General features: G+C 37.0%; 1 non-coding gene across 1 annotated transcript; it reads right to left on the bottom strand.

Moving 5' to 3' along the window:
* Positions 1-17654: 17654 nt before the first annotated feature.
* Positions 17655-17727, bottom strand: TRNAG-UCC (transfer RNA glycine (anticodon UCC)). The gene has a single exon. It is a non-coding gene; the product is annotated as a tRNA-Gly (tRNA).
* Between the last annotated feature and the right edge of the window lie 9214 nt (positions 17728-26941).

The raw sequence follows: 26941 nt of genomic DNA, 5'->3' as shown, positions 1-26941 counted from the left end.
TGGACATCCTATGCCAAACAACTAGCAAGACAGGAACATAATGCCAACCATTAGCAGAGAGGCTTCCTAAATTCATAATCAGTCCACAGACACCCCCAAGACACACCACCAGACGTGGACCAGCCCACCAGAAAGATAAGATCCAGCCTCATCCACCAGAACACAGGCACTAGTCCCCACCACCAGGAAGCCTACACAACTCACTGAACCAACCTTAGCCACTGAAGACAGACATCAAAAACAACGGGAACTACGAACCTGCAGCCTGCAAAAAGGAGACCCCAAACACAGTAAGATAAGCAAAATGAGAACACAGAAAAACACACAACAGATGAAGGAGCAAGATAAAAATGCACCAGACCTAACAAATGAAGGGGAAATAGGCAGTCTGCCTAAAAAAGAATTCAGAATAATGATACTAAGGATGATCCAAAATCTTGGAAATAGAATAGACAAAATGAAAGAAACATTTAACAAGGACGTAGAAGAAATAAAGATGAAACAAGCAACGATGAACAACACAATAAATGAAATTAAAAGTACTCTAGATGGGATCAATAGCAGAATAACTGAGGAAGAAGAACGGATAAGTGACCTGGAAGATAAAATAGTGGAAATAGCTACTGGAGAGCAGAATAAAGAAAAAAGAATGAAAAGAACTGAGGACAGTCTCAGAGACTTCTGGGACAACATAAAACGCACCAACATTCGAATTATAGGCATTCCAGAAGAAGAAGAGAAAAAGAAAGGGACTCAGAAAATATTTGAAGAGATTATAGTTGAAAACTTCCCTAATATGGGAAAGGAAATAGTTAATCAAGTCCAGGAAGCACAGAGAGTCCCATACATGATAAATCCAAGGAGAAATACGCCAAGACACATATTAATCAAACTGTCAAAAATTAAATACAAAGAAAGCATATTAAAAGCAGCAAGGGAAAAACAACAAATAACACACAAGGGAATCCCCATAAGGTTAACAGCTGATCTTTCAGCAGAAACCCTGCAAGCCAGAAGGGACTGGCAGGACATACTGAAAGTGATGAAGGAGAAAACCTGCAACCAAGATTACTCTACCCAGCATGGATCTCATTCAGATTTGATGGAGAAATTAAAACCTTTACAGAGAAGCAAAAGCTGAGAGAGTTCAGCACCACCAAACCAGCTTTACAACAAATGCTAAAGGAACTTCTCTAGATAAGAAACACAGAGAAGGAAAAGACCTATAATAACGAACCCAAAACAATTTAGAAAATGGGAATAGGAACATACATATCGATAATTACCTTAAATGTAAATGGACTAAAAGGCACAGATTGGCTGAATGGATACAAAAACAAGACCCATATATATGCTGTCTACAAGAGACCCACTTCAGACCTAGAGACACATACAAACTGAAAGTAAGGGGATGGAAAAAGATATTTCATGCAAATGGAAACCAAAAGAAAGCTGGAGTAGCAATTCTCATATCAGACAAAATAGACTTTAAAATAAAGACTATTAGAAGATACAAAGAAGGACACTACATAATGATCAAGGGATCGATCCAAGAAGAAGATATAACAATTGTAAATATTTATGCACCCAACATAGGAGCACCTCAATACATAACGCAAATACTAACAACCATAAAGGGGGAAATCGACATTAACACTATCATAGTAGGGGACTTTAACACCCCACTTTCACCAATGGACAGATCATCCAAAATGAAAATAAATAAACACAAGCTTTAAATGATACATTAAACAAGATGGACTTAATTGATATTTATAGGACATTCCATCCAAAAACAACAGAATACACATTTTTCTCAAGTGCTCATGGAACATTCTCCAGGATAGATCATATCTTGGGTCACAAAGCAAGCCTTGGTAAATTTAAGAAAATTGAAATTGTATCAAGTATCTTTTCCGACCACAATGCTGTGAGACTAGATATCAATTACAGGAAAAGATCTGTAAAAAATACAAACACATGCAGGCTAAACAATACCCTACTTAATAATGAAGTGATCACTGAAGAAATCAAAGAGGAAATCAGACAATACCTAGAACCAAATGACAATGGAGACACGACAACCCAAAACCTATGGGATGCAGCAAAAGCACTTCTAAGAGGGAAGTTTATAGCAATACAATCCTACCTTAAGAAACAGGAAATATCTCGAATAAACAACCTAACCTTGCACCTAAAGCAATTAGAGAAAGAAGAACCAAAAAAACCCAAACTTAGCAGAAGGAAAGAAATCATAAAAATCAGATCAGAAATAAATGAAAAAGAAATGAAGGAAACGATAGCAAAGATCAATAAAACTAAAAGCTGGTTCTTTGAGAAGATAAACAAAATTGATAAACCATTAGCCAGACTCATCAAGAAAAAAAGAGAGAAGACTCAAATCAATAGAATTAGAAATGAAAAAGGAGAAGTAACAACTGACACTGCAGAAATACAAAAAATCATGAGAGATTACTACAAGCAACTCTATGCCAATAAAATGGACAACCTGGAAGAAATGGACAAATACTTAGAAATGCACAACCTGCCAAGACTGAATCAGGAAGAAATAGAAAATATGAACAGACCAATCACAAGCACTGAAATTGAAACTGTGATTAAAAATCTTCCAACAAACAAAAGCCCAGGACCAGATGGCTTCACAGGCGAATTCTATGAAACATTTAGAGAAGAGCTAACACCTATCGTTCTCAAACTCTTCCAAAATATAGCAGAGGGGGGAACACTCCCAAACTCATTCTACAAGGCCACCATCACCCTGATACCAAAACCAGACAAGGATGTCACAAAGAAAGAAGACTACAGGCCAATATTCCTGATGAATATAGATGCAAAAATCCTCAACAAAATACTAGCAAACAGAATCCAACAGCACATTAAACGGATCATACACCATGATCAAGTGGGGGTTATTTCAGGAATGTAAGGATTCTGCAATATACGCAAATCAATCAAAGTGATACACCATATTAACAAATTGAAGGAGAAAAACCATATGAGCATCTCAATAGATGCAGAGAAAGCTTTCGACAAAATTCAACACCCATTTATGATAAAAACCCTGCAGAAAATAGGCATAGAGGGAACGTTCCTCAACATAATAAAGGCCATATATGATAAACCCACAGCCAACATCATCCTCAATGGTGAAAAACTGAAAGCATTTCCACTAAGATCAGGAACAAGACAAGGTTGCCCACTCTCAACACTCTTATTCAACACAGTTTTGGAAGTTTTAGTCACAGCAATCAGAGAAGAAAGGGAAATAAAAGGAATCCAAATTGGAAAAGAAGAAGTAAAGCTGTCACTGTATGCAAATGAGATGATACTATACATAGAGAATCGTAAAGATGCTACCAGAAAACTACTAGAGCTAATCAATGAATTTGTAAAGTAGCAGGATACAAAATTAATACACAGAAATCTCTGGCATTCCTATACACTAATGATGAAAAATCTGAAAGTGAAATCAAGAAAACACTCCCATTTACCATTGCAACAAAAAGAATAAAATATCTAGGAATAAACCTACCTAAGGAGACAAAAGACCTGTATGCAGAAAATTATAAGACACTGATGAAAGAAATTAAAGATGATACAAATAGATGGAGAGATATACCATGTTCTTGGATTAGAAGAATCAGCATTGTGAAAATGACTATACTACCCAAAGCAATCTACAGATTTAATGCAATCCCTATCAAACTACCACTGGCATTTTTCACAGAACTAGAACAAAAAAATTCACAATTTGTATGGAAACACAAAAGACCCCAAATAGCCAAAGCAATCTTGAGAATGAAAACTGGAGCTGGAAGAATCAGGCTCCCTGACTTCAGACTATACTACAAAGCTACAGTAATCAAGACAGTATGGTACTGGCACAAAAACAGAAAGATAGATGAATGGAACAGGATAGAAAGCCCAGAGATAAACCTACACATATATGGTCATCTTATCTTTGATAAAGGAGGCAGGAATGTACAGTGGAGAAAGGACAGCCTCTTCAATAAGTGGTGCTGGGAAAACTGGACAGGTACATGTAAAAGTATGGGATTAGATCACTCCCTAATACCATACACAAAAATAAGCTCAAAATGGATTAAAGACCTAAATGTAAGGCCAGACACTATCAAACTCTTAGAGGAAAACATAGGCAGAACACTCTACGACATAAATCACAGCAAGATCCTTTTTGACCCACCTCCTAAAGAAATAGAAATAAAAAAAAAACTAAACAAATGGGACCTAATGAAACGTCAAAGCTTTTGCACAGCAAAGGAAGGCATAAACGAGACCAAAAGACAACCCTCAGAATGGGAGAAAATATTTGCAAATGAAGCAACTGACAAAGGATCAATCTCTAAAGTTTATAAGCAGCTCATGCAGCTCAATATCAAAAAAACAAACAACCCAATCCAAAAATGGGCAGAAGACCTAGACATTTCTCCAAAGAAGATATACAGACTGCCAACAAACACATGAAAGAATGCTCAACATCATTAATCATTAGAGAAATGCGAATCAAAACTACAATGAGATATCATCTCACACCAGTCAGAATGGCCATCATCAAAAAATCTAGAAACAATAAAGGAGAGGGTCTGGAGAAAAGGGAACCCTCTTGCACTCTTGGTGGGAATGTAAATTGATACAGCCACTGTGGAAAGCAGTATGGAGGTTCCTTAAAATACTAAAAATAGGACTATCACACATCCCAGGAATCCCACTGCTGGGCATATACCTTGACAAAACCATAATTCAAAAAGAGTCATGTACCAAAATGTTCATTGCAGCTCTATTTACAATAGCCCAGAGAGGGAAACAACCTAAGTGTCCATCATCGGATGAATGGATAAAGAAGATGAGGCACATATATACAATGGAATATTACTCAGCCATAAAAGGAAACGAAATTGAGCTATTTGTAATGAGGTGGATAGACCTAGAGTCTGTCATACAGAGTGAAGTAAGTCAGAAAGAGAAAGACAAATACCGTATGCTAACACATATATATGGAATTTAAGAAAAAAAAATGTCATGAAGAACCTAAGGGTAAGACAGGAATAAAGACACAGACCTACTAGAGAATGGACTTGAGGATATGGGGAGGGGGAAGGGTAAGCTGTGACAAAGCGAGAGAGAGGCATGGACATATATACACTACCAAACGTAAGTTAGATAGCTAGTGGGAAGTAGCCACATAGCACAGGGAGATCAGCTCAATGCTTTATGACTGCCTGGAGGGGTGGGATAGGGAGGGTGGGAGGGAGGGAGATGCAAGAGGGAAGAGATATGGGAACATATGTATATGTATAACTGATTCACTTTGTCATAAAGCAGAAACTAACACATCATTGTAAGGCAATTATACTCCAATAAAGATGTAAAAAAAAAAAAATCTGCCTGCCAATACAGTGGACATGGGTTCAAGCCCCGGTCCAGGAAGATCCCACACGCTGTTGAGCAGCAAAGCCTGTGCGCCACACCTTCTAAGCCTGTGCTCTAGAGCCTACGAGCCACAACTACTGAGCCCACGTGCCACACTACTGAAGTCTGCACACTGAGAGCCCATGCTCCACAACAAGAGAAGCCACCACAATGAGAAGCTGGCGCACTGCCAAGAAGAGTAGACCCCACTTGCAGCAGCGAGAGAAAGCCTGCACACAGCAACAAAGACCCAATGCAGCCAAAAATTAAAAATTAATTAATTAATGTAAAAAATAATAATATTATATACAGGGAGTTCCCTAGTGGGGAAGGATTAGGCCTAGTGGGGCCTAGTGGTTAGGATTCTGGGCTTTCACTGACAAGACCCAGGTTCAATCCCTGGTTGGGAAACTGAGATCCCACAAGCCAGATGGTATGGCCAAAAAAATAAGAAAAGAAAAAGAATATTATGTAGTGAGAAATATTATGTGTTTATGTATGTATGTATGTACACATGCACATTTTTGTACATGGTTTTATTTCTTCAGTAAAGATGTACCTGCAGCAACATTTCTGACATCTGGTTAAATCTAGAGGAGTCCACTTTTGGCTAATATTTCAGAGTGAACTTTTTAAGTTTGACTATGAATAGCCTCAAAATCTTTTCTCAGCTTTATATTCTTTCATAATACAACCTCACATTTCTTAATCTTCTCCTCTAGACTGTCTTCAATAAGGTCTCCCAGACAAAAGACCTGTATGCAGAAAGCTATAAGACACTGATGAAAGAAATTAAAGATGATACAAACAGATAGAGAGATATACCATGTTCCTAGATTTGGAAGAATCAACATTGTGAAAATGACTATACTACCCAAAGCAATCTACAGATTCAATGCCATCCCTATCAAACTACCAATGGCATTTTCACAGAACTAGAACAAAAAATTTCACAGTTTGTATAGAAACACAAAAGACCCCAAATAGCCAAAGCAATCTTGAGAAAGAAAAATGGAGCTGGAGGAATCAGGCTCCCTGACTTCAGACTATACTACAAAGCTACAGTAATCAAGACAATATGGTACTGGCACAAAAACAGAAATATAGATCAATGGAATAGGATAGAAAGCCCAGAAATAAACCCACACACCTATGGTCACCTTATTTTTGATAAAGGAGGCAAGAATATACAATGGATAAAAGACAGACTCTTCAATAAGTGGTGCTGGGAAAACTGGACAGCTACATGTAAAAGAATGAAATTAGAACACTCCCTAACACCATACAGAAAAATAAACTCAAAATAGATTAAAGACCTAAATGTAAGTCCAGACACTATAAAACTCTTAGAGGAAAACATAGGCTCTACGACATAAATCACAGCAAGATCCTTTTTGACCCACTGCCTAGAGAAAGGGAAGTAAAAACAAAAATAAACAAATGGGACCTAATGAAACTTCAAAGCTTTTGCACAGCAAAGGAAACCAAAAACAAGACCAAAAGACAACCCTCAGAATGGGAGAAAATATTTGCAAATGAAGCAACTGACAAAGGATTAATCTCCAAAATATACAAGCCGTTCATGCAGCTCAATATCAAAAAAACAAACAACTCGATCCAAAAATGGGCAGAAGACCTAAATAGACATTTCTCCAAAGATATACAGATAGCCAACAAACACATGAAAGGATGCTCAACATCACTAATCATTAGAGAAATGCAGTGTACGCTAGCTTTCATTCAGAGCTACTTCTGGAATAAAACAGAAGACCCTTCTGGAGTCTAGGTTCAATTTACCAAAGGAAAATGAGGGAATTTTAGGGTATGGACTGTGCCCAGGCAAAGGAGTAAATGTTACCACTCCAGACCCTTTAGGAAGGTGCTGCCTGCTCTGTGCACTTGACTGTGTGAGCTGAACCAAACCTTGGCACAAGAGATCTAGAATTCTTGGAACCCAGACATCCATGAAGTAGCCACGGTAATCCTAACTTAAATATTTGAAAAATTCTTAGAGAAAAATTCTATTTTCCCAATATAAGACCACAGTAAATTATTGTAAACAGTTTACTTGGAAGACAAAATATTTGTCTGAACCGTCAGTGGAAAGACAAATTACAATAAGGGCTCTTGGTGGTGTAATGTTGGGAACTACTGCTCCAGGGAACAGAGATTTAGGCCATTTCTATACTGCTCAGAATCTAACATATACGAGAACTCTATAAATATTAACAACTACCTTTCAGAAGTGACATTGTGGTGAGTAGCTGATACTTTGAAAGAGATTAACAGGGATTCCGAAAATAAATTTTTGATCTTATGCCATTACAGAATGCTAGTGCAAGGAGATTCCACACAACATCAACTGAAGCATTATAATACTACTCTGTTACAGGCCCTAAGAGATTTGGAAGAAACAGATGTACCAATTACTTTAGTACTGGCAATGAAATTTGTTTATGAATGGATGTACTTTATTGTTGTTAGGGATTTGTTGGTTTGTTTTAGGAAATAGGGTACTTCTGCTTTTCTTCTCAAGGCTGAATACATGTTTCATAAAACACACACTGAACAGATATGTTCCTAACAGTTTGTCTGTAAAATATGCCCTTGAATGACATGAGTTCAACTGGCATATTTGCCACATCTTTGAGATGAAAAATGTTGCAGACATTGCTTAACTTTTCTGAACTTCTGACTCATGAGGATAATAATATGGAGTTGAAAAAAAAAAGACATGTGAAAGCATTTTGCAAACTGTAAGGGCGAAATTTTATAAAGGACCAAAAAAAAAATATTCTTTCATAATATGACCTCACATTTCCTTCCATAAGGTTTCCCAGTCAAATTACTTAGGACACTTGGCGCTCTTGTTTTGGTACTCTATGGAACCATTGTTTTCCCCCACGAACTTCTGTTACATTATTAAGTATGCTATTATTCTGGTCAGGTTCAAGAGAGAATTATTGGCATGATTTATCACCAAGACAGCATGTGTCAATTACATCTGAGTCAAAAAAATTTCAATTCCTTAAATACAGCTGGGAATCTCTATTTGTGATTAGTAGGAATAAAGGCTTGCCAAATCTAGACAAGTAAAAATGAAACGTAAGGCAAAGAATATATAGGTATAGACAAAAGTCTTTTCTGGTGACAGAAAAACCCTTTCATGTAAATAAATTTATGATTGTATGAGTATATAGATATTACATGAAATATGTAAAACCTTAAAAATTAACATTAAAGCAAATTATCTTTGAAATCTGTCCAAAGCAAATTGAAATATAATATCACATATTGGTTTTACAAGTTTAAAACTGCTTTGGTTGCTGTAGGCTGAGTGATATGCAGTGAGCAATTGATTTATATGAATTCTCCAGACTTATTCCTTTTATCTTTTCCTCTGGAGCACTGTCTGCCCCTAAACTTTTTCTAAAAATTTTCCCGTCTTTTATTTCACTGAGAGAAACAACAACAAAAAAACAATATAACATTCAGAGAATTAAAGGGTCAGCTACCTGCTTTATTTGAACAGAGGCTTATGCTCAAATGTGCTGCTTCTCTAGAGCACTAAAATTACTAAAATCCATATTGCCCTTGAAGAGGAAAATAAAATAAAACAGTTGCAAATAGGTTGAAAACCGACAATTCCTGTGTTAGCTGCTCCAGGGATATGGTAGGAGATTGACTTTTTTTTTTTGGTTGCGTTGGGTCTTTCTCTAGTTGCAGTGAGCGGGGGCTACTCTTCGTTGCAGTGCGTGGGCTTCTCATTGCGGTGGCTTCTCTTGTTGCGGAGCATGGGCTCTAGGCATTCGGGCTTCAGTAGTTGGGGCACAAGGGCTCAGTAGTTGTGGTTGCTCCGCGGCATGTGGGATCTTCCCGGACCAGGGCTCAAACCCGTGTCACCTGCATTGGCAGGCAGATTCTTAACCACTGCGTCACCAGCGAAGTCCTGGAAATTGACTTTTGTAATGAAGTGTTATTCATGCCTTCAAACACGGATTATTTGTTGTGCTTCCTAGGGTTAAGACATGGATGTCACTCTCTCCTTTCAAACCCTCATGCTTCTTAAAATTGTGCTGGCTTTCTGAATTCAACATTTATGGCATACAATTATTCCTGGCACATACGTTTATTGATTGGTGATGTTAGAACACACGTGACACCACTAATATTTAAATCCATTAACTTATTCACAGATTCAGCAAACCATAAGCCACCAAAACACTGAGCTAGGCACTGTGAAGACTAGATGAGAATGTGCCTTCAATGTACTCTCAATCCAGCCTGCTGTGTGCAGTTGTATAAGCAACTATTAGAATGGAATGTGATATGTATATTATAGAGATGGGCATGGGATGCTACAGAGAAGAGAGGAGTTGCTAAATGTCCCATAGGCATACAAATTTAAAAAGCAATTATCATGAAAGCCATATACTAAAATATTCATTTAAAAGTCTATCACGAATAGGTGGAAATTAAACAACATACCTTTGAATAATCAATGGATTAAAAAAAGAAATCAAAAGAGGAATTAGAAAATATCTTGAGACAAATAAAAATGAAAACACAACATACCAAAACTTATGGGATGCAGCAACAGTAGTATTAAAAGTGAAGTTTATAGCAATAAACATCTACATTAAAAAGAAGAAAAATCTCAAATAAAAAACCTAACTTTACACCTCAAGGAACTAGAAAAAGAAGAATAAACTAAGTCCCATGTTAGCAGAAGGACGGAAACAATAAAAACTAGGGCAGAAATAAATGAAATAGAGAAAAGAAAAAATCAATAAAACTGAGTTGATTTTTTGAACAGGTAAGCAAAATTGACAAATCTTTAATTAGACTTACTAAGTAAAAGGAAGTTGTCTATCAAGCCATAAAACGACATGGAGGAAATTTTAATGCATATTGTTAAGTGAAAGAAGCCAGTCTGAAAAGGCTACATACTGTATGATTCCGACTGTATGAAATTCTGAAAAAGGCAAAACTAAGGAGACAGTAAAAAAGATCAGTGGTTTCCAAGGGTTGATGGGAAGCGAGGGATAAATAGATGCATCACAGGGGATTTTTATGGCAGAGAAACTATTCTGTGTGATACTGTAATGATGGACACATGACATTATGCATTCGTCAAAACCATAGACTGTACAACACAAAGAGTAAACCCTAATGTAAACCGTGGACTTTAGTTAATAATAATGCATCAATATTTGTTCATCGATGTTACAAATGTACCACACTAATGCAAGATATTCATAATAGGGGAACTGGGAGTAGAGGAGGCATGAAAAACTGTACTTTCTGGGGAATTTTTCTGTAAACCTGAAACCACTAAAAAATAAAGTCTATTTAAAAAAAAGAAAGAAAATGGGTAAAATTAATTTTAATAACATACTCAATTTTACAGTTCCAAAGTATTATTTCAACATGTAATCAATATTTTTTAAGTATCAAGAAAATTTTATACTTTTGTTCACACTAAATATTTGTAATCCATTAGACAAATTTCAAGTCTAATGAAGTCAAATTAATAGTCACATCTGGCTAATAGTTACCATAGTTGACAGTGCAGGTGTAGATTAATTATGTCTTAATTGTTAGGATAGAGGTGTTTACGGATATAATAAAAGTGGGGGGAGGGGTATTTAAGGCAACCTCTGTGGGACAAGAAAGGCTTCAGAGTGAGGAGAGGGCTGAGCTGGGAATTGAAGGAGTCAGGAATTATCTATTAAGCACAAAACACCAGGCAGAGCCAAGGCAAGGGTCAAGGGTAAGCCCTGACTGATTCAGCCAGTAAAAATATAATAAGCCACAGTTAGATCCAGGAAGCTTATTACTTACACTGACAGTGAAAGAAAGAATAACTAAAAATACCAATTCCCTGGGTCTTTATCCTACACACCAAAAAGGGTGACAGGAAAACAAAAAGGTGCTGGTTGACTGCTATATGAGTTGTGGGATAACCTACTGCTGAAGACTCAATTCTAGACTGTGGCTAAGTGGTGTTATACAGCTGTTCTCTGAAGGAGATAGGACAGAAAGCCTCATACTTCATCAGAGGTGATGAGAAACTGTCTCCCAACAGCCTCCCAGAGAAATAGGGAAGAAAGTGAGAGATGACCTCATAGCTTCTTCTCACAAGCCTCTCATCCTTTCAAGTCCTGGAAAGAAGAAAAGGCATTCTGCCAAGACTCAGATTAGCTGTGGCTCAAGCTTTTGCCTGCATGATCTATGTGGATATGTGCAAGGTTGCCAGGGAGCCATGGCAGAGATATTCCCCTACATTGCTGAGAAAGAGAAAGAAGAGAGGACATCTAAGAAAATATAACAGCATGCAGAAAGGCAAAAGGGTGCAGCCTCTGGCTAGAATTCGATGTCATGTGGCAGAAATATGACAGAGGAGACTTGAAACTTAGGCACAGATTAACCTTGACAGGTCTTGTAAATCCTAATGAGAGTTTTCTACCTAAAGGAGTTTCAGGAGAGAAGGATTGGATCATATTTAGATATTAGAAAGGACCTTCTGACAGCAGTGTAAAGGAGGACTGAAATGGACCTGGACTGGAGGTGAAGCTGGGGCTGCTAGAATAGACAGTGAGAGCAAAGCATCATCAGTTTGCATAGTGTCCTTTTATGGTTGAAAAGGAACACTCACCAATCCATAGAACGCAGTTCCCATAAGTAGGCAAGGAAGGCAAAGGGCTCAATGCCACATGCCCCCGTCCCATTTGTCAGTAATCCAATTCTGCCACCTTCCTTTTCATGTTGTAAATTTTGATCTTGTCAGGATTGCTTCCTCCCCATTTTTTGCTAAATGGAGTTCCATCACTTGGTCTTGAAAAATGAGAGTCTGAAAGACTGGTGAAAAAGCTTTCAGGAAGACAAGAAGGAAACACTGTTGCGTGTTCCCTTACCCTACAGAAAAGCTCGTACTATTATGTGTCATGAAAATGTTATTGCTAATAGAGTACTCTGGCAAACATCCAGACTCCTAATCTCGGTCTGCCTGCCCATGCCCTAGGCCTTTGCTAAAATGTCTCCTTCTCACTGCAGCCTTTTCTGACCACTTGATTTAAAATTGTAATCTTCCCGGGCCCCCCGGCAACATACTCCATCTCCCTGCAATGCTTTATCATCATCTAACATTTATTTTACTTATTTTATTTTCTGTTTATTTCCACTAAAATATAAGCTCCATGAGCTCCTGAGTACTGTATTCCCAGTACTGTAATAACTGGCCACATGGTTATTAAATTTTCAAAAAAAGTATATATATCTTGTGATTCCATTTATATGAAGCTCCAAAACAGGAAAAAATATTTAATGGTGACTAAATAATTATTTATACTCATTATTTAAAACAAATATTTTAAAATAATAATTATTTAAAAATTATTTAATGATTATTTAATGATGATAGACAATAGTGATGACCTTTGTGGAAGGGGATAATAACAGGTAGAAGGTATGAGAGGTGCTAATACTGGTGCCAATACTATCTTGATTCTAGTAGTGGTTACACAGATGTGTGCTGTGTTCTTATGACTTCTGTACTTTTCTATATCTGTTATATGTCAACTAAAAGTTTATCTAAAGAAGTTGGGAAGAAGACACATCTGCCTAGCAGCTGCTTTTTCTGTCTTTCTGCTTTTTTGTGCTTGGGTTTTTTGTCTTTATTGCATCACCATTTCTAGATGGCTGCTCCCCCTTGAGGCATTACTTCTGTGTTCCCAGCAGGGAAAGGACTGAAAAGTGAAGGGGTAAAGGGCTTTCTCTTGGTGAGATTTTGCTTTTCATTATGAAAGAAAGCCCTCCTGGGGACTTATGCTTACCTGTCACTGGGTTACATGGTTACTCCTGTGGTAGGTGTTCAGCTTTGCAGCCTCTGTACCAGAGAGATATTAGATGTGGGTTTTTCAGGAATCAACTTATATTATCTCTACTTATCGAAAAGAAATTTGAGGACAATGTGAATACGAGTATTTGTAATGTAAATGTAATGTAAAAGGAAAATACCAGGACCCCAAACACTTCAAAGCACACATCATTAACTAACCCCACATTTGCAGTATATATATTAGACCCCAAAGCTCCTTCATGCTCTTTACTTCCAACTGGTGCTTTGGATTGGTATTTCAATCAGGTCTCCTCTGATCAAGAGAACTGGACCAGATGTAAGCATCCATACTTTACATACAAGGCTTAAAGACAGGCAAGTGTGGCCCTCACTACTCTTTCCTCTGAACACACCCAGATTCTTGCATGACTTCTCATGTTCTCCCAGGCCTATCATATGTTACAAATGCTAGTGAAAGGAATCAAAGAGCATAGTGCAAGAAAGATTTAGGAGAGAGCCTACAGAGGGGTGTAAGAGAAAGATTAAATGAATCAATTTAATTTGTTTCTAGATTTGATACATTTGTTTCTTACTCAACTTGCTTCTGAAAGTGTTCATGATGGATTCAATTTTACTTGTAATGTATATCTCTCCCACAACCAAATTAAGCCCGAAGCCATTGTCTTAAATTTTTATGTGATTGAGGGTTGCACTTTATATTTGTCTTATATCTAAATTCTTCTTCCCGAAGACTAATGTGGCAGAAGGAGTGGGAACACTTCAACTCCCCTTAGAGGTTAAATCTTGTGACCCACACTACCAGTCATGTATTCTTCCTGGAGTTAACCCAGTGTATTCATAAGTTTATAGTCTTTTCTGGCTGTTGTTTTTCCCTATTAGGATTATTCCTGAACACTTCCTGCACCTTCATGAGAATTATTTCCAGCCTCAAAGTCATTTAAAAATGCTGTTTGATATTGCTTAGAAGCCATTGAAATGTTTCAAGTGACCTTAGCCCACCTTATACACTAAATGTAGCAGTCACCCCTAGACTATTCCTAATTCTCAAAATATTACTGACTCTGTTGTCCTACTACATCAATGGCACCATGTTAACATCAATTAATTACTATGTGTCAGGCAGTATGCTGAGTACTTTGACAGACATTAATCAATTTGATCCTCACATAACCCTATTTAGTAGATGCTACTACTATTCTCATTTTATAGATTAGAAAACACAGAGGTTAAGTAACTAGCTCCAGTTAATTCACCCAGAGGGGATTAGAATCCATAAAGTCTGGCCCCAAAGAGAGAGTACTTCCCTCTACTCCATCTTTGCCCCAAAGTAATATCATCTTAATCCAAATAATATATAATTATCTAATACTCCATTTCATAAAATGTAAAGCTTCAAACCCTATCTAATGTTCAAGTCTGCTAAACCACCTATTGTATATTTTTTTAATTAGCTGACTATACATAAAGAACTCCCCTCCTGATTTTCTTCATATTCTTCTCAGAGGGTCACTGGTTGGAGTCTGGGTTTCTCATTCAGAGGCCACAGCTGGGATACTCTGCCGCAACCTCCAAAATTCTGTGACTCCAGCTCCAAGATTTTCTTATAAACCTTCTGTTTTCTGAAGTTAGTGACATACAAATATGCTAGCTCTGGGACTTTCCTGGTGGTGCAGTGGTCAAGACTCTGTGGTTCCACAGCAGGGGGCACAAGTTCAATCCTTGATCAGAGAACTAAGATCTCTGATCTTAGAACTAATGGGCATGACAAAACAAACAAACAAACAAACAAACAAAACAATGCTAGCCCCATACCCCCAGATTTTTGAGAACACAATCAGCCTTAGAAAAAATAGTAACAAATTTAACAGCTATTAATCTATGCATTGTTTCTCTTTGCAACTATATTTCCCATTCAAAAATTTAGTAACAGATTCCATTATAATTTTAATTTCTAGGACAATAATTCTCAAACAATTTTTCATCAACAGCACACTCAAAAGATAGTATCTACTTCTACCAGTAAGGTGGTTCATTACAATGATTTGAGGGAATGGAGATGAGTGAGAGGTAAGCAAACATCTTTCTTAGGATGTGTAACCCCATAGAAAAGGTAGGGGGGAAAAAAGAAAAAGAATTATTTAAAAATGTGTCCTAGTTGAAATGTGTACTCATTTTCAAACTGAGAATCATCATCTGAATACTAAATCAGAGAATTAGTGATTAAGTGAATCAGAGGAGCACACAGATCGCTACAGAGATGGATGAGAGTTCTGAGTTTCAAGTTCTGAGTTTCACCTTGTGCCAGGCATCTTGTGCAGTTCTTTAGAAACTACCACAAGTAAACTTCATAACACTTAGAAGATACATCCTCAAAAGAGATAAATTGTGTCCATATACTTGGATTAAAAACAACAACTCTGCTTAAGAAGACATCCTTCTTTCTCAGAGATCAGTACCTGTAAGATATCTTACTGTAAGAAACATTGGAAATTTTCTGAAATGGACTCTAGTCTTGGACTAGTCATGGACTCTAGTCTTCAGCCTTTTCTTCATGTCTCCTTCCACAACTTCTGTATATGTAGAGAATACCTGGAGCACGATAAAATAACCAGACTTTCAGGAAGTTACATTAAAAATGGATATAACTTCCAGTCCTGGGTATATATCTGAAGAAAATGAAAACATTAATTTGAAAAGATTCATGCACTCCAATGTTCATAGCAGTATTAGCTACAATAGACAAGATATGGAAGCAACCTAAGTGTCCATCAACAGATGAATGGATAAAAGAGATGTAGTATATACATGCAATGGAATATTACTCGGCCACAGAAAAGAATGAAATTTTGCTACTGGCAACAACATGGATGGACTTGGAGGGTATTACGCTTAGTAAAATAAGCCAGATAGAGAAATGCAAATATTGTATTTTATCACTTATATGTGGAATCTAAAAAATAAAGCAAACTAGTGAATATAACAAAAAAGAAACAGATTCACAGATGTAGAAAACAAACTAGTGGTTACCAGTAAGGAAAGGGAAGCGGGGAGAGGCATGATAGGGATAGGGGATTAGGAGGTACAAACTACTATGTATAAAATAAATAAGCGGGCTTCCCTGGTGGCGCAGTGGTTGAGAGTCCGCCTGCCGATGCAGGGGACACGGGTTCGTGCCCCGTTCTGGGAAGATCCCACATGCCGCGGAGCGGCTGGTCTCGTGAGCCATGGCCGCTGAGCCTGCGTGTCTGGAGCCTGTGCTCCGCCATGGGGGAGGCCACAACAGTGAGAGGCCCGCGTACCGCAAAAAAAAAAATAAATAAATAAATAAATAAGCTATGAGGATACATTGTACAGCACAGGAAATATAGACAATGTTTTATAATAACTATAAATGGATTATCTTTAAAAATTGTGAATCACTATGTTTCACACCTGAAATTTATATAATATTGTTAATCAATTATACCTCAATAAAAAAAGAGAGAGAGGAAATTTTTTTTAATTTTTTAAATGGATGGATCAAGTCAAAGATAACCAAAGCCCTCCCAAGGAAACAGAATGGTTCAAGGGTCAGTAGCACTTGAGTCTAAACCCTTAAAGAATATGTCCATCAGAAGAGGTTGTGATCATAAAGGGTGCATAGAGAAAAGACAAAGCACCCAACATCGACACAAGCGATGTCCAGGGCAGTAGTGCTAGGCACACCCAACAGTTGTTCTATTAAGTAGGTGGCAGTAAAAGGAAACACATGCAGTATAGAGGTGAAGCAGACTGACTTTGCGTCCTTCAAATCTAGGTTCAAATTCTGTCCCAGCAGTTGCTGCTTGTGATACTTTGAGCAGGTTATTCTGGGACGTTCCAATTTTTTATAAAATAAGACTAATAATACCTACTTCATAGGGTTTTGTGAGATGAAATTATGAGATAAGGCATGTAAAGTAGTATCTGTTGTTGTGATATTGTTACTATTACTATAAGTAAAATCATATAACTATATTCCTGTTTCTGAATCTAGGCTCACCTCAACTTTCTGATAATGTTGGCATCTCCTATGGCTTGTTCATAAGCAGAGTGTGCTGGTCAAGCTAACAATTACAGAATATATTTGGTATTTACATTTCAAATCAATTTATTAGTAAAACCTGGGAGGTCACAGGTCACTTACAGTAAGGAATAATTGAACTAATAAATACTCAACTTTTTTTGAACCTTTTTTCCATCCCAGCCAGTGCAATCTCATTTGTATACTGATTAGAGCCAGAGGGCCACCAAGGAGGGCTAGTTTTTTTGTTTGTTTGTTTGTTTGTTTTTCAGCCACACCATGGGGCATGCAGGATCTTAGTTCCCTGACCAGGGATCGAACCCGAGCCCCCTGCAGTGGAAGTGCAGAGTCTTAACCACTGGACCACCAGGGAAGTTCCAAAGAGGATTAGTTTTAATCTTTGTGGTAGACAGCAATGGTCAACAAATATCCCACTTGTTATTCTAAAGGGTCCTACTTTCTATGCAATGAAGTGTGATTGAAACGACACTAATCACTTCTAGACTGAGGCAATAAAAAGCCCGTGAGCAACGTCCATTCTTTATCTTCTTTGGCCAAGCCATCCAAGGAGACCACATGTGCCAGATGATGCAGGTACAAGATGGTGAAGCCATCATCAGCCTAGGTCCCTGAGTAACTAAGTGAAGCAATACCCATATCAATCCTCACTGAAAATGCAGCATAAACAAGAAACAAATTTTTATTACTTGAGTATCTAAGATTCCAGAGTTAATTTGTCACAACAGCAAAACCTAGACTATACTAACAGATAGGTTAAATAAGTAGAAATGGATTAGGAAGGATCACTCATTTAGAGTTTTTTTTTTCTCTGCCCTCTGTGTATCTCTCTTCTCTTTTTTATCTAATGTGGATGGTTTAATAATATTAAGACCCATGGGACTTCCTGCTTGCCTGACTCCTTTCTCACTAGTAGGTACACCATATAACAGGCTAAAGTTTGATCCTTCACATTCATTCTTCCTCCATGATAGCATGGTTGAAGCCATAACATACAAGAAAAGGTATCAGTTTGGCTATCACATTTCATGTGTCAAAACTAAGGGCAGGCAGCAGCAACTATATCAGCAACTGATGACTGGAAGAGATTAGAAGACTTAGGGATCCTGGCTATATTTCCTTTAGAACTGACAACCAGAAGCCATCCTTATCTTGTTCATGACTTTTAAAGGCAATTTTCTAAGTGTTTCACCATTAAGCATGACATGAGCTATTGATCAAAGTAGATATTATGATTTTTAAGTAAGATTTTTCTTTCTGAATTTCCTTACAAATATTCTCAGGAAATAGCTTTTTTTGGACTCAATGTGAAGGATGATAAGACTGTTCTCCAGGGCTTCCCTGGTGGCGCAGTGGTTAGGAATCCCCCTGTCAATGCAGGGGACACGAGTTCGAGCCCTGGTCCGAGAAGATCCCACATGCCGCAGAACAACTAAGCCCGTGCGCCACAACTACTGAACCTGAACTCTAGAGCCCGCGTGCCACAACTACTGAAGGCCGCGTGCCACAACTACTGAAGCCCGTGCGCCTAGAGCCTGTGCTCTGCAACAAGAGAAGCCACGGCAATGAGAAGCCTACGCACCGCAAGGAAGAGTAGCCCCCGCTCACGGCAACTAGAGAAAGCCTGCGCACAGAAACAAAGACCAAACACAGCCAAAAATAAATTAATTAATTAAATAAATTTTAAAAAAAAAAGACAGTTCTCCCTTGACAGTTTGAAGTGATAAATTATATTAATAGATTTCCTAAGCTTGAATCATCTATATTTCCTGGAATAAACTCTACTTGGTCATGATAGATGATAATTTTTAATGCAGAGTTGAATTCAACATGCTAATATTTTGCTTATAATCTATACATATATATTTCTAAATGATACTGACCTAGAGTTTGTTTTGGGTTTATTTTGTCAAGCTTAATATCAAGGTTTTCCAGTTTCAAAAATAAATTTGGATAGTTTTCTCCTTTTTGCTATACCATGTAATATATTATGTAGTATAAGCATTATATGTCTTTTTAAGTTTTAAATAGTTGGCCAACAAGCCATCTTACTCCAAATATATGCTAGAATAATTATTTTATTATATTATCAAGTTCCCTGTATTTTTCTAATTATATTTTTTAAATTATTCCTGATTCAAATTTGGCAATTTATACTTTTCCAGAAAATTATCCTTCTCGTTAAGGTTTTCCACTGTATTAAACGGTTTGCTCTTTTTATTATCTTTCTTAATTTTAATTTTGGTGATTTTTTAAATGACAGTTGTTAAGTAACTCACCTTAGTAGTTTCTAAATCAAGTCAGAATTAAAACATGTAAACTGTTGCATCTGTGTTAATACAGGAAATGCCCGTTAATGTTCATGAACTCGATTTGCAACATTATCTATTCATAACATTTCTAATCCAAACTTTCTGCACAAGACTGCAGATAATAGCAAGGTGATACCTTAAACTATCAAATGATGTTTAGTGATAATAACTCATAATTTCACACAATGTAAAAAGGGAATTACCTCTGGGTTGCTTTGTAACACGTGGGACATCAAAAGTCATGCAAATTATAATCAAAATATGGAGGAGAGTTCAAGGAACATATTCTGCTTATTGACAAAGGAATCCTATGAGAATGAAATGTAACAGATGTAAACAGAAACATGGCTCTAAATCACGATGTTCATTTTATAACATTTTTTCTTTCAAAACACAGATCTAGAGCATAAAGCAAGATCAACATGCATCATATAGTTACAAAGCCAATCACTTTATAGTAATATAATGCAAAGAGTAAAATGAGAAATAAAGTCTCGCTAACCTGATTAAAGTTTAACGTAAATGGATTGGCAACTCAAATGCAGGAAATAATTTATTTTTCCCAAGAGAGCTATTCATAAGAACACAGTCCTCTACAATGTCTGGCAGTATCATTTATGGAATATAATCTTCTCCATATATTAAGCTAATAACTTGTAATTTGGTTAAAAATGAGCTTCCTGACCCCATCCCATTCTTTATCAGAAAGAAAGAGACACAGTTCTGTGGGTATTCAGTTTGTTTTCATGGAACCAAAGGATTATGAAAGCTCAGATAGGCTATGAAAGCTATCTTTTGATATTAGGTGAAACCTTCTTAAAATACATTGGACAAACTAAAAGATACAGAGATACCTCAGCAAAGTCCTGTATACTTTCAACAAGCTAAAAGGTAATCAAGAGTTTCTGGAAGGTTGATACAGTAAGCTAGAAATTGTGATATTTGATGTAGAGGGTCATATACATAAATACTGATGTATTCTCAGTGATGAAAAAATTTGAAATGGAAAAGAAAAATGAGTTTTTTGCATCTCTATCTTAGACAGATGTTTGGGAATAACCAGGAGTTTGGTAAATGATCACTATGAGTCAGAATAAAGAGTGGCATATACTTCAGAGGATAAGAATTTGTATATCAAGACAGAGGAGGAGGAGTTTGTAAGTGACCGTGACATGCATGATGGATTAGGGAAATAACTGGGTACAGAGAGTTCAGATGGAAGTCTATTGTAATAGTTCCTGCAAAACAAAAACAAAAACAAAAAACAAAGCAGATAAAAAACAACAACAACAAAAACAATGAACCTTTGATTCAATCCAACTCAACAAATATTTATTGAACAATGACTATATACCAAGTACTCTTCTAGGTGGTTAGGTTAAAATTGTGAACAAAACAGTCTAACATTCATACCCTCTAGTGACTCACATTTTAGCAACTGAGGGCAAAAGCAATAGAAAGAAAGACTATGACAGCAAGAGATATTGGAAAGACTGAGTTGACAGGACCCTCTTGATATTGATGGTCAAGAAAAGGAAGAATTTGCAGAAAATTCTATGGCCTTAACCTAAGTCACAAGTAAAATAGAAAGACCATTGATAGAGAGGGAGCAACTTATTCAGCATATGTTGAAGCCTTCCCAAGTACTAGGGACATAAAGATGAAGAGGAAGGAGCACCATTCTGGAAATGTGACTACTGTGATGAGAGTGGCAGTTCTGGACAACTTGAAATTCTGATTCAGGCAGGACATCCTTGTGAAATATTCAATAAAACAATTGAAAAGGTGATTTTGAAATTCAAGAGAGAGGTTAGGCTAAGAGAAGTCTGATTAGGAAGTGATTTTTCTGGTTATCATCATATATGAAATCACCAAGAGAAAGAGAATAGAATAAAAGGTAACAGCCAGAGACAAAAACTAGAACCCTGATATTTATAGTTATACATTGTAAGAGGAAACAAAGAAGACTAAGTTAGAATAGCGATAGAGATGGATATAAAATAATAGAAAAAGAAAAATGCTGGAATATCATCCAAGTGATATTAATCTATATGAATGTTTCCAAAAGGATGGAATCATCAATATCAAAATGAGCAGAGACTGAATAGAAAGAGAAAAGACCAGAAGATAAATGTTTCAGAAGGAAAGTGGGAATTCATGAGAGGAAAAGCCAGACTGCAAGAGATTGTTGGTTAAAGATCAGAAATGGAGAGAGTTCATGTAGACTACGCTTTTAAGAAAACTTGGTCTACAGAGGTAATTTTGGCTCTTTGTGGGAAAACTGATTAATAGAGATTTGAGTATGTTTATAAGCTGAGGGGTAGCAGAAGGTGCCACTCCAAAATATGCTCCTTTGGCATAAGGATTATTTTGAGCTGATTATTTTGAAAAAGTGCAGACACAGAAGAAGCTCTGAAAACAGTAGAAGTTTCCCTTTTGTAAGGGAAATTTACATTAGAAAGGGGGCCGTACCAGGAGTTTAAATTGTTTGTTTGTTTTTTTCTCCTGTTAATCTGTTTTTTATTACATGGGGGTCTCAGCCAAGAACCTAATAGGGTAGAGGGAAAATTATTTTTCCTCCCTTACACAACTAAAGAGAAAAAGTTAGTGGTCAAATTGAAGATCCAAAAGCAAGAGATTGAACAGTTCTCAGAAGAGACATGATCATTTGGAATCTGGACCATAGTCAAAGGGATTAGCATTAATATGACAAGGCATTTCTTCTGTCAAGCAAGCAGGACATGCTATATGAATATAATTTGAGTTGCAGAGAAGAAGAAATCAGAGGGAGTCTATGTATGCGAGCTTAGGTTTTACTCAATAAAGGAGGAGGAAGTTCATATGCCTTGTCTTCAGGTGATAAGGGTGATGAGAAAGGTAATGAAGATTATGGAAATTTTAAAAATTACCACTTTTACGTTCCAGCAACTTAGTGAAAATTCAAGACCGTAGGAACTTAAACCAAGAAGAAAAAGAGGGAAGTGTATAGAAGAGAAAGGGGACATGTGCCTAAGGGAGATATTGAAGAAAGATCTGAACTGGAGGAAAAAAATCTGCCTTTCAATTCATTGAGGGATGACTTGGGAAAATGTAATTTAAAAAAAGAAAGAAAAAAAGGGAAAAATTTTTTTCCTGGGAAAAACTTCATATGGAAATGCAATGGTAAAAAAAAAACACCCTGATATATGCTATATTTTCAATCATACTAGCCAAATTAATATGTTCTAGAATTCACTTTGGTAATCATCATGTATTATCACATATATTTTGAAATTAATAAATTTCAGTAACAATATCATATACAATGTTCAGATATCACATGGAACTCTGCTATTAAAAAGCCAAGATTTTTATCTAATAGTAGAATTAGCAGGCATGAAAATTTGATAAATTAATCTTATACTGGTTTCTATGAATGGGTAAGTAAAAGTGAAGCTGGATATTCATATTTATTTATTACCACAATCATTGGTACTAATGGCAATTGAAAAATTTTATTTGCATTTTACCAGGTGAAACAAAGTAAGTATTTTATATGGATTGCAATTCTTAAAGAGAGTATCTGAATTTGTATCTACTACCTTGTTTTTCAAAAAGTGGCATAATCAAGAGGGAGTTACTGCATGCCTGATTGCAAATGTCTTAGGTGAAATGCACACATTTCTTGTTTAAAGAGTTTAATACTTTCCAGAGACAAACAAGGTTTCATCTTATGATGAGGTGAAAGGTCTTGAAAATAAAATATGAATAAAACTTAAGTCACTAGAGTTAGAAAAGATGAAACAATCCTATATTTAGTGTAACTCTAAAAAACTGTCCAAAAAAAGCATTCTTTTTGAATGTGTTTCTTCATATGGTGCTATTTTTTATTTTTCATTTCTCATTTCTATCCATATATCAAGACTTTGCCTCTGTATTTAGGCTTTAACTGATGATCCCAAAATACAATGTCTATTTCAGCATGAGTGCAGAGTCTACAACATTTTTTTCTTGTTTTGTTCCATGTTCATCATTATGTATGAATAAAAGCAAAATGCAGTCAATATTCATGACAATTAATCACAATGAAGAATGCCTTACATTGTCTAATGTAAATCTAACAAGACATAGCACAGATAAAAAAGATAACATTTTTTTGTTTTTTTATATTTTTTTTTTACATCTTTATTGGAGTATAATTGCTTTACAATAGTGTGTTAGTTTCTGCTTTATAACAAAGTGAATCAGTTATACATATACATATGTTCCCATATCTCTTCCCTCTTGCGTTCTCTCCCTCCCACCCTCCCTATCCCACCCCTCTAGGTGGTCACAAAACACCGAGCTGATCTCCCTGTGCTATGTGGCTACTTCCCACTAGCTATCTATTTTACGTCTGGTAATGTATATATGTCCATGCTACTCTCTCACTTTGTCACAGCTTACCCTTCCCCCTCCCCATATCCTCAAGTCCATTCTCTAGTAGGTCTGTGTCTTTATTCCTGTCTTACCCCTAGGTTCTTCATGACTTTTTTTTTTTTTAAATTCCATATATGTGTGTTAGCATACGGTATTTGTCTCTCTCTTTCTGACTTACTTCACTCTGTATGACAGACTCTAGGTCTATCCACCTCATTACAAATAGCTCAATTTCGTCTCTTTTTATGGCTGAGTAATATTCCATTGTATATATGTGCCACATCTTCTTTATCCATTCATCCGATGATGGACACTTAGGTTGTTTCCATCTCTGGGCTATTGTAAATAGAGCTGCAATGAACATTTTGGTACATGACTCTTTTTGAATTATGGTTTTCCAAGGGTATATGCCCAGTAGTGGGATTGCTGGGTCATATGGTAGTTCTATTTTTTGTTTTTTAAGGAACCTCCATACTATTCTCCACAGTGGCTGTATCAATTTACATTCCCACCAACAGTGCAAGAGGGTTCCCTTTTCTCCAGACCCTCTCCAGCATTTATTGTTTCTAGATTTTTTGATGATGGCCATTCTGACTGGTGTGAGATGATATCTCATTGTAGTTTTCATTTGCATTTCTCTAATGATTAATGATGTCGAGCATTCTTTCATGTGTTTGTTGGCAGTCTGTATATCTTCTTTGGAGAAATGTCTATTTAGGTCTTCTGCCCATTTTTGGATTGGGTTTTTTGTTTTTTTATTATTGAGCTGCATGAGCTGCTTATAAATTTTGGACATTAATTCTTTGTCTGTTGATTCATTTGCAAATATTTTCTCCCATTCTGAGGGTTGTCTTTTGGTCTTGTTTATGGTTTCCTTTGCTGTGCAAAAGCTTTTAAGTTTCATTAGGTCCCATTTGTTTATTTTTATTTCCATTTCTCTAGGAGGTGGGTCAAAAAGGATCTTGTTGTGATTTTTTTTTAAAGATAACATTTTTAATAATGACACTTAGAGAAACAACATTAAAATTCTTTAAAAAGCAATTCTTCTGTTACATATATATATATATGTATGTATAGTTTTTGTTTTATGTTTCTCATCCAAAGTTGCTTTACATTAAAGTAATTTGTCATTTTCAGGACTAGATAGAGAGGATCTCAAATTTAGCCCTCAAATATTTTCAGAAATTCCAGTTTTCAAGTTTGAACAATGCTATGTATGCCAGGCTATGAGGAGCATGTGTGGCCAGACTGCCAAGATCACAGCACAGATGCTGAAGCCACAGTGTTTCATGAATTTTGTTCTGCTGAATGGACACATCAGAATCACTATTAAAATATGTATTCCTGGGCTGTCTCTGAGACCTACTGAGCCAGAGTTTCTTAGGACTGGTAGCCAGCAATCGGCAAATTTAATATTTTCCTGGAGATTCATGCATACTTAAATTTGGAAACCGCTACCTAATGTTGTGTCATAGCCTGGCAATTTTCACAGCTGTGGGGAGGGAGGGCAGTGATAGATAAGTAGAAACAGGTTGAAAACTGGAATGAAAATACTTTGCTTGAAATATAGACCATTATAGAGTTAGCCACCTACGTTTGGGTGAAAGAAAGATATATTCTGGTAGGCAGAATTCCAAGATGATTCCCAAGATGCCCCCTCCCTGGGGTACATAGCCTGTATAATCCCTGACACTGTGAATATGATGGATTTTACTCCCATTATTAGGTTATATTATTACTATTATTATTATTTTATTTATTTATTTTTTTTGCAGTACACGGGCCTCTCACTGTTGTGGCCTCTCCCGTTGCAGAGCACAGGCTCTGGACGCGCAGGCCCAGCGGCCATGGCTCACGGGCCTAGCCACTCCGCAGCATGTGGGATCTTCCTGGACTGGGGCACAAACCCGTGTCCCCTGCATCGGCAGGCAGACTCTCAACCACTGCGCCACCAGGGAAGCCCTAGGTTATATTAGATGGGACAGTTGATTTTAAGAAAGAGAGATTATCCTGGGTGAGCCTGACCTAATCAGGTGAGCTCTTGAAAGAGACTGGGCTCTTCCTGATGTTTGTGATTCACTGTATAAGAAAGGCTTGACAAGATTCCCCATTGCTGGATTTGCAGTTAAGAGGAGCCATGTGGCAAGGTATGCTGGCAGTCTCTAGGAGCAAAGAGAAGGCCCCACATGACAGCCAGCAAAGAAACAGGGACTGCAGTCTTACAACCACAAGGAGCTGAATTCAGCCAACAAGCTTAATGAACATGGAAACAAATTTTCTCCCAGAGTCTCCAAGTGAAAAAACAGCTGGCCAACACATCAGTTTCAACTTTGCAAGACCCTGAACAGAGAACTCAGTCATTCCACATCTGAACTTCTGACCTAAAATACTGTGGGGTAACAAATGGATGTTAAGCTGTTACATGTATGATTATTTGTTTCACAGCAATTGAAAACTAATCCATACCCAGCTGCACAAAAGTGACCTGGCCTGTGGTGATAGGTGCCTAACTGAACTTAGCCACTGCTATGCACACTTTGACTTTCTTGAACCTCAGCTATAAATGAGATTGGTGTAATGAACCAGCAGATTTTACATATCAAAGATAGGTTTATAAAATCACCAAGATCTCTTGTGTCTAGGTTAAAAAAAATTCATTAAGAAATTATTGGTAGGGGGCTTCCCTGGTGGCGCAGTGGTTGAGAGTCCGCCTGCCGAAGCAGGGGACACAGGTTCGTGTCCCGGTCTGGGAAGATCCCACATGCCGGAGCCTGTGCTCTGCAACGGGAGTGGCCACATCAGTGAGAGGCCTGCGTACCGCAAAAAAAAAAAAAAAAGAAAGAAATTATTGGTAGGAAA

The sequence above is a fragment of the Aethalodelphis obliquidens genome, unplaced genomic scaffold, assembly GCF_003676395.1.
Source record: "Aethalodelphis obliquidens isolate GAN/ISIS:26980383/991018 unplaced genomic scaffold, ASM367639v1 scaffold1, whole genome shotgun sequence".
In the NCBI taxonomy this organism is placed as follows: Eukaryota; Metazoa; Chordata; class Mammalia; order Artiodactyla; family Delphinidae; genus Aethalodelphis; species Aethalodelphis obliquidens.
The sequence above is the reverse complement of the archived record's forward strand: the minus strand, read 5'-3'. Positions and strand labels throughout refer to the sequence as shown.